We start from the raw sequence: 9,278 nt of genomic DNA, 5'->3' as shown, positions 1-9,278 counted from the left end.
GTGAGAAACACGGAACACTTCATTCAGAAAGCCTCTTTCATTTGGTTTCACCATTTGTAAATGAAGTATTATATAACGCTTCATATCGTGGAGTTATTATAGTGTTACAAAAGTTATTATAGTGTTATTATGGTTATTATAGTTATTATATTGTTACAAAAGTTATGATAGTGTTATTATGGTTATTATAGTTATTATAGTGTTACAAACGTTATTATAGTGTTATTATGGTTATTATAGTTATTATAGTGTTACAAAAGTTATTATAGTGTTATTATGGTTATTATAGTGACTATAGAGTTACAAAATCAACGTTTCCTCGTCAGCTTCCTTGGTGAATGACCAAAGAAGGTGGGTGTGTCTTTTCTCAGGCTCCTCCTTTCATCTTCTCAGGCTCCTCCTCTCTTCTTCTCAGGCTCCTCCTTTCATCTACTCAGGCTCCTCCTCTCTTCTTCTCAGGTTCCTCCTTTCATCTTCTCAGGCTCCTCCTCTCTTCTTTTCAGGCTCCTCCTTTCATCTTATCAGGCTCCTCCTTTCATCTACTCAGGCTCCTCCTCTCTTCTTCTCAGGCTGCTCCTCTCTTCTTCTCAGGCTCCTCCTTTCATCTTCTCAGGCTCCTCCTCTCTTCTTTTCAGGCTCCTCCTTTCATCTTCTCAGGCTCCTCACAGGAACACATTCAATGAATATGACAGGAATCTCTTCAGGTGTTGGAAACGATCTACGCTACAAACACCAGACCCTTCATCAGTTCGTCTCTGTTTAATGTTTCTGTCTAAAAAAAAATCTAATTAAATGAAAAGTTCTCCATCCAATAAATGATCTATGTGAAGATTCCCGTTTGAATGACATACTGTATAACTTTAACAGGAAGCCAGCGAAGTTATTCAATTAAATCAAATTCAGTTCATTTAGCATAGCCCAAATTCACAAATTTCAAATTGGCCTCAGAGGAAATCTTCCTTTTTTTAGACAAGAAATGTATCTTGTGTCTAAAAATAGCGTTTAATACACCAATCTCATCTGATCCACGGCCAGGAGGCGGAGCCCGGAGCAGGATAGTCAATTTAAATAAGAATAAAAACATTAATAAATAAGCCAAACAGTCAGACGTCCTTCCTCCGGTACTGAAATAGTTTTATAAAATGTTGTTTTTCTGCGAGTGGTGCAGAGCGTCGGTCCCCAGCGTGCCGGAGGAGGCGGAGCCTCTCAGGGGGCGGAGCCTCTGAGGGGGCAGGGCCCTGGCGAGCAGCAGGAGCGACGTGTTCCTCCCACAAGGCGCTGCCGTGCGGCTCTCTCCTCCCTGATTGATGCCGCCGGTGGAAACCTCCATAAAATCTGTCCCCGCTTCGTCGTTAAGCTCAGTCGCCCAAAAAATAAAATTAGCTGCGTCCAATTTTGGCTGCAAAATGCCATAAATAACAATTTACGGTCGGTGATAAACGCTCAAAGATGGAATTAATTAAAAGAAGAAATACAACTCACCCGGTTTTAGTCTATGAGTTTATTTGTTTGTTTGTTGGCTATTCATTGAGCAGCTTTTCCCCTCTGTTGAGATGCATTAATGAAACTGTTTCTGCTTTATTCAGCCAATTTGCCTTTCGTCGTCACACATGAAGCCGGTCTGTAAGCTCCGCCTTCACCCCGCTGCACCGGCTCCATCACCGCTGACGGATGACCGGACCTCTGCGCGGTGTTCCTCCTACCTGTGTATAAATACACATACATATAAATATATAGCAGCGACCCGCGGTCTGCCGAGGGCGAGGATGGCTGGAGCTGCGGCGACGGAGAGGCCGAGCGGCTCTGTGTGTCAGAGGAACATGTCGGCGTGCTTCATCATCTCTGACGGAGGAGGAGGAGGAGGAGGAGGAGGAGGAGGAGAGAACGCATGACCCACATCTCCCTGTTTAGGTATGTGTTCACTAAGCCCTATGTGTGTGTGTGTGTGTGTGTGTGTGTGTCTGAGGTAGAGTGTGTGTAGAGCTATGTTCGTCTCTTGGTATCCTCCCTCTGCAGACACGGCCCTCTCACTCACCACCATGTGCTTCTGATTACCGTTCTGCATTCCTCTCTCTCTCTCTTTCTCTCTCTCTCTCTCTCTCGCTATCCCCCACCTATCTCCCTCCTCTCTCTCTCCCTCTCTCTCTCTCTCCCTCTCTCTCTGTTTCCGTAGTGTAGTGGTTATCAAGTACGCCTAACACGCGAAAGGTCCCCAGTTCGAAACTGGGCGTAAACATTGAATTTGCTTCGGGGGGCGGCTGTAGCTCAGTGGGGTGAGGGGGTCGTCCTGCAACCCCAAGGTTGTCGGTTCGATCCCGGCTCTCCCCATTAGTTGCAAGTTGAAGTGTCTTTGAGCAAGGCACTGAACCCCCAGTTGCTTCCCGGGCGCATCACTGCAGCCCACTGCTCCTTAATAACTAAGGAGGGGTTAAATGCAGAGAACTAATTTCCCCTTGGGGATTAATAAAGTATATATCTTTTCTTCTCTCTTTTTTCTCTCTCTCTACCTTTTCTCCTGCTCCCTCTCTCTCTCCCTCTGTCCCTCTGCCTTTCTCTGTCTCTCTCTCTCTCTTTCCCTCCCCCTTTCTCTCCCTCTCTCTCTATCCCCCTCTCTCTCTCTTCCCCCTCTTTCTCTCCCTCTCTCTTTCTTTGCCCCTCTCTCTCCCTCTCTCTCTCTCTCCCTCTCTTTCTTTCCCCTCTCTCCCCCTCTCTCTCCCTCTCTTTCTTTCCCCCTCTCTCTCTCCCTCTCTCTTTCTTTGCCCCTCTCTCTCCCTATCTCCCTCTCTCTCTTTCCCCTCTCTCCCCCCTCTCTCTCTCTCTCCCTCTCTCTCTCTCCCCCTCTCTCTCCCTCTCTTTCTTTCCCCCTCTCTCTCCCTCTCTCTCCCCCCCCCCTCCGCCGCTGCCCACGCTGCGGTGCCCCGTGTCGCCTCGTCTCGATGGAGCCTCTTCTGTCTCTTGGCGTGACGCTCCACCGTGAGAAGATGGCGATGTCATAAAGCGACCCCGCGACCCCGCGACCCCAAAGTAGCTGCCAGGCAACCTCCCGTCGGTGCCGCGTGATATGTTAAGTGTGTCCCGGACAGCTTGTCAACAAACACATGGGGGAAGCCAATAAAGGCTGCGGTTGTTCTAACCCCGGCAGGGCGGCGCACATTAATCACCGTTAAGGCCGCGAAGACGACGAAGACGACGATGACGAGGTGTTTGGTGGTCGGCTCCAAACAGCCGGTAATGGAGCTGCAGTTGCTGGAGGCGTCTGGCTGCGGCCGCCGCTCTGGAATGCACACGGCCGTCTGGCAGATGCAGCGGAGGCCCCCAGACGAGGCGCCCGGGCCGAGTCGAGGGCCCGGCGAGGCCCGGTGGGGCCCAGCGGGGCTCGCCGCTCGCCGCTCGCCGCTCACGTCAGTCTGACGCCGCCGATGTCTTCACGTCACACCCGGCGTTCCAGGAGGAGGCGTTCAGGGTGATATTTCAACAGGAGGACATTTCATATCTCACACCTGCTGGGTGGCAGCTGCCAGCCCCCCGATTCCATTTGGTTATCAACGTCGTTTTTTTTTATTATTTGGAGAAAAAACACATTTAAGAAGTCTTTTTGCATATCTTGAAATAATAATGAAAGGGTGGTATCAATCCCTGCCTTAGTCGATGTGTGCTTGAGCAAGACACTAAACACAGAGCTGCTCCCTGTAGGTGTGTGAATGTAATGTGGTTGGAAGTCGCTTTGGATAAAAGTGTCAGCTAAATGACAAAAATTTATGAATAACCGTTCATGGATGTGATATGTAGTATGGATTTATTGGAAAGAATAATACAAAATCTACTCTAAATGTGTGCAGTCACAATGCTGTCCTGCAAATATTTCACATTAAAAGCCCTGAATTAACAAATTCTTTCAGCAGAAAAATGTAAGTTTAAATTATTTTTTTCAACAAACAGAAAGTGTTGACTATAAAATGAAGGAACAACTGTTCATGTCTGTGACATGTTGTATGGATTTATTGTAAATGAGAATTAAAAGGTGGTACTCTAATTTACTCTGTGTACTCTATTTTTATAGGGCAGCAATTTCACAATAAAAGCCTTGCATTAACAAATTCTGTCTACAGACACAAAAAATAAAAGAATAACCGTTCATGGATGTGACATGTTGTATGGATGTAGCCATCAAAACTCCAGCAATATGACGGTATGACGTCAATACACCGTGATGCTGCCCTGTGACCACATTCACCACAGAGCCGTGCTTCCGCCGCAGTGGGATCGTCGCGTTACGTCACTTGACATGGTTCCATAACTGTGGCTGCATATTTTCACACTGTAGAATTGAATATCTGATTATTTTAATTGAGTTGAGGAGCAGGTCGCCTCGTCCCTTCCATCCCGACACGACCACTGCGCTGACATTTAGGGGAGCGGTTATTTTCAGATCTGCCCTGCGGCTGCGATGCAACATAAGCCGATCGGAATTCAATATTTAATATTTAAGTAGCGCCGAAGTGGTGAACCGCGGCGAACCAGTTCAATGGTGGAGGCCTCTTGGGTCCTCCATCATTGATATTATATTATTCCCTCCCAAACAACACCTCCCAGGGTCACACGTCGCCGGCAGCGTTTGGCATTCCAGGCGAGGCCAGAGCGCCAGGCGGAGCGAGGTCGACGCACGTGGGCGATCGGTTTCACGGTGAATACCAAATGTAGGAGCGCCTGCGAACCCTGAGAGATGAGACAGGACATTAAAGCTATAGTCCCCGGAGGAAGGAGGAGGAGGATGAAGATGGCGGGGAGGGAAGTGCACGGAGGAAGGGGGGAAAAAGAAGAAGAAAAAAAAACAGGTGGCAGCACTTCAAAGGAGGAGAGGTTTATGAATTATGGGAGATAATGTGACTGCTGACTTCTGAAGGGGGTCCCAGCAGTGCCGGGTATCATTCTTTAGGGACAGTATAACTTCACTCCTTTCTATTCCCCCCTTTTTTTTTTTTTACACAGCAATAAATAATGGACATTTCCATGCTATCTGAGGAGTAAGAAAAACAGCCTGGAATATTTCCTGCAATGATCTCAGTTCAGTTGGCGTGTCATTTTTAGATAGTGAAATCATTTCCTCTGTCTGCAGACTGAAATAAGTGGCCGACTCATTCCTCACAAAAGAAATATAACACCATCCTTATTCAAATAATTAAATTGTCATTAATGCTACTGTAGGACCAATCATGTGTCTTAGATAGGATATTATTATCCAGAGGTCATTTCAGAGGATCTTGTTTGGAAGGCCGAAACATGATCGACCGTCATGATGTGTGTGCAAAGACAATGCTGTGCATGTGTGTGTTGACTAGCATTGTTTGGTTGTGAAAGTACCGTGTAAATGTGTCTAATTATCAATTATCAGTGCATACAGCGGACACTGAGCAACGCTTCAATAGACTGAAGAATGTAAGTCATGAATAGGGAGTTTAAGCTAAGAATGTTGTTCTTTCAGAGAAGGCCCCATGGTCACCGATCCCCACGCCAGGAGACAGCTGCAGGATCCGATGTCTTAAGTTACTGTCCTCATGCTAACATGCTGGTGTCTAAAGCTACTGTCCTCATGCTAACATGCTGATGTCTAAAGCTACTGTCCTCATGCTAACATGCTGATGTCTGAAGCTACTGTCCTCATGCTAACATGTTGATGTCTAAAGCTACTGTCCTCATGCTAACATGCTGATGTCTAAAGCTACTGTCCTCATGCTAACATGCTGATGTCTAAAGCTACTGTCCTCATGCTAACATGCTGATGTCTAAAGCTACTGTCCTCATGCTAACATGCTGGTGTCTAAAGCTACTGTCCTCATGCTAACATGCTGATGTCTTAAGCTACTGTCCTCATGCTAACATGCTGGTGTCTAAAGCTACTGTCCTCATGCTAACATGCTGATGTCTAAAGCTACTGTCCTCATGCTAACATGCTGGTGTCTAAAGCTACTGTCCTCATGCTAACATGCTGATGTCTGAAGCTACTGTCCTCATGCTAACATGTTGATGTCTAAAGCTACTGTCCTCATGCTAACATGCTGATGTCTAAAGCTACTGTCCTCATGCTAACATGCTGATGTCTAAAGCTACTGTCCTCATGCTAACATGTTGATGTCTAAAGCTACTGTCCTCATGCTAACATGCTGGTGTCTAAAGCTACTGTCCTCATGCTAACATGCTGATGTCTGAAGCTACTGTCCTCATGCTAACATGCTGGTGTCTAAAGCTACTGTCCTCATGCTAACATGCTGATGTCTGAAGCTACTGTCCTCATGCTAACATGCTGATGTCTAAAGCTACTGTCCTCATGCTAACATGCTGATGTCTTAAGCTACTGTCCTCATGCTAACATGCTGATGTCTAAAGCTACTGTCCTCATGCTAACATGCTGGTGTCTAAAGCTACTGTCCTCATGCTAACATGCTGATGTCTAAAGCTACTGTCCTCATGCTAACATGCTGGTGTCTAAAGCTACTGTCCTCATGCTAACATGTTGATGTCTAAAGCTACTGTCCTCATGCTAACATGCTGATGTCTAAAGCTACTGTCCTCATGCTAACATGCTGATGTCTAAAGCTACTGTCCTCATGCTAACATGCTGATGTCTAAAGCTACTGTCCTCATGCTAACATGCTGATGTCTAAAGCTACTGTCCTCATGCTAACATGCTGATGTCTAAAGCTACTGTCCTCATGCTAACATGCTGGTGTCTAAAGCTACTGTCCTCATGCTAACATGCTGATGTCTAAAGCTACTGTCCTCATGCTAACATGCTAATGTCTAAAGCTACTGTCCTCATGCTAACATGCTGGTGTCTAAAGCTACTGTCCTCATGCTAACATGCTGATGTCTAAAGCTACTGTCCTCATGCTAACATGCTGATGTCTAAAGCTACTGTCCTCATGCTAACATGCTGATGTCTAAAGCTACTGTCCTCATGCTAACATGCTGATGTCTAAAGCTACTGTCCTCATGCTAACATGCTGATGTCTAAAGCTACTGTCCTCATGCTAACATGCTGATGTCTAAAGCTACTGTCCTCATGCTAACATGCTGATGTCTAAAGCTACTGTCCTCATGCTAACATGCTAATGTCTAAAGCTAATGTCCTCATGCTAACATGCTGATGTCTGAAGCTACTGTCCTCATGCTAACATGCTGATGTCTAAAGCTACTGTCCTCATGCTAACATGCTGATGTCTAAAGCTACTGTCCTCATGCTAACATGCTAATGTCTAAAGCTACTGTCCTCATGCTAACATGCTGATGTCTAAAGCTACTGTCCTCATGCTAACATGCTGATGTCTAAAGCTACTGTCCTCATGCTAACATGCTGGTGTCTAAAGCTACTGTCCTCATGCTAACATGCTGGTGTCTAAAGCTACTGTCCTCATGCTAACATGCTGATGTCTAAAGCTACTGTCCTCATGCTAACATGCTAATGTCTAAAGCTACTGTCCTCATGCTAACATGCTGGTGTCTAAAGCTACTGTCCTCATGCTAACATGCTGATGTCTAAAGCTACTGTCCTCATGCTAACATGCTGATGTCTAAAGCTACTGTCCTCATGCTAACATGCTGATGTCTAAAGCTACTGTCCTCATGCTAACATGCTGATGTCTAAAGCTACTGTCCTCATGCTAACATGCTGATGTCTAAAGCTACTGTCCTCATGCTAACATGCTGATGTCTAAAGCTACTGTCCTCATGCTAACATGCTGATGTCTAAAGCTACTGTCCTCATGCTAACATGCTGATGTCTAAAGCTACTGTCCTCATGCTAACATGCTGATGTCTAAAGCTACTGTCCTCATGCTAACATGCTGATGTCTAAAGCTACTGTCCTCATGCTAACATGCTGATGTCTAAAGCTACTGTCCTCATGCTAACATGCTGATGTCTAAAGCTACTGTCCTCATGCTAACATGCTGATGTCTAAAGCTACTGTCCTCATGCTAACATGCTGATGTCTAAAGCTACTGTCCTCATGCTAACATGCTGATGTCTAAAGCTACTGTCCTCATGCTAACATGCTGATGTCTAAAGCTACTGTCCTCATGCTAACATGCTGATGTCTAAAGCTACTGTCCTCATGCTAACATGCTGATGTCTAAAGCTACTGTCCTCATGCTAACATGCTGATGTCTAAAGCTACTGTCCTCATGCTAACATGCTGATGTCTAAAGCTACTGTCCTCATGCTAACATGCTGATGTCTAAAGCTACTGTCCTCATGCTAACATGCTGATGTCTAAAGCTACTGTCCTCATGCTAACATGCTGATGTCTAAAGCTACTGTCCTCATGCTAACATGCTGATGTCTAAAGCTACTGTCCTCATGCTAACATGCTGATGTCTAAAGCTACTGTCCTCATGCTAACATGCTGATGTCTAAAGCTACTGTCCTCATGCTAACATGCTGATGTCTAAAGCTACTGTCCTCATGCTAACATGCTGATGTCTAAAGCTACTGTCCTCATGCTAACATGCTGATGTCTAAAGCTACTGTCCTCATGCTAACATGCTGATGTCTAAAGCTACTGTCCTCATGCTAACATGCTGATGTCTAAAGCTACTGTCCTCATGCTAACATGCTAATGTCTAAAGCTACTGTCCTCATGCTAACATGCTGATGTCTAAAGCTACTGTCCTCATGCTAACATGCTGATGTCTAAAGCTACTGTCCTCATGCTAACATGCTGATGTCTAAAGCTACTGTCCTCATGCTAACATGCTGATGTCTAAAGCTACTGTCCTCATGCTAACATGCTGATGTCTAAAGCTACTGTCCTCATGCTAACATGCTGATGTCTAAAGCTACTGTCCTCATGCTAACATGCTGATGTCTAAAGCTACTGTCCTCATGCTAACATGCTGATGTCTAAAGCTACTGTCCTCATGCTAACATGCTGATGTCTAAAGCTACTGTCCTCATGCTAACATGCTGATGTCTAAAGCTACTGTCCTCATGCTAACATGCTGATGTCTAAAGCTACTGTCCTCATGCTAACATGCTGATGTCTAAAGCTACTGTCCTCATGCTAACATGCTGATGTCTAAAGCTACTGTCCTCATGCTAACATGCTGATGTCTAAAGCTACTGTCCTCATGCTAACATGCTGATGTCTAAAGCTACTGTCCTCATGCTAACATGCTGATGTCTAAAGCTACTGTCCTCATGCTAACATGCTGATGTCTAAAGCTACTGTCCTCATGCTAACATGCTGATGTCTAAAGCTACTGTCCTCATGCTAACATGCT

The 9,278-nt window shown here is 45.5% G+C and overlaps 1 long non-coding RNA gene across 1 annotated transcript; it reads right to left on the bottom strand.

The window, feature by feature from the left end:
* Positions 1-543: 543 nt before the first annotated feature.
* On the bottom strand, positions 544-4,114 carry LOC130202715 (uncharacterized). The gene is made up of 3 exons (XR_008833390.1): positions 3,162-4,114; positions 1,483-1,703; positions 544-1,399 (listed from the first exon to the last, which is right to left on the bottom strand). It is a non-coding gene; the product is annotated as an uncharacterized LOC130202715 (long non-coding RNA).
* Between the last annotated feature and the right edge of the window lie 5,164 nt (positions 4,115-9,278).

Source organism: Pseudoliparis swirei, chromosome 12 (genome assembly GCF_029220125.1).
Source record: "Pseudoliparis swirei isolate HS2019 ecotype Mariana Trench chromosome 12, NWPU_hadal_v1, whole genome shotgun sequence".
NCBI lineage: Eukaryota > Metazoa > Chordata > Actinopteri > Perciformes > Liparidae > Pseudoliparis > Pseudoliparis swirei.
Note: the sequence above shows the minus strand (reverse complement) of the source record. Positions and strands in the feature narration are given on the sequence as shown.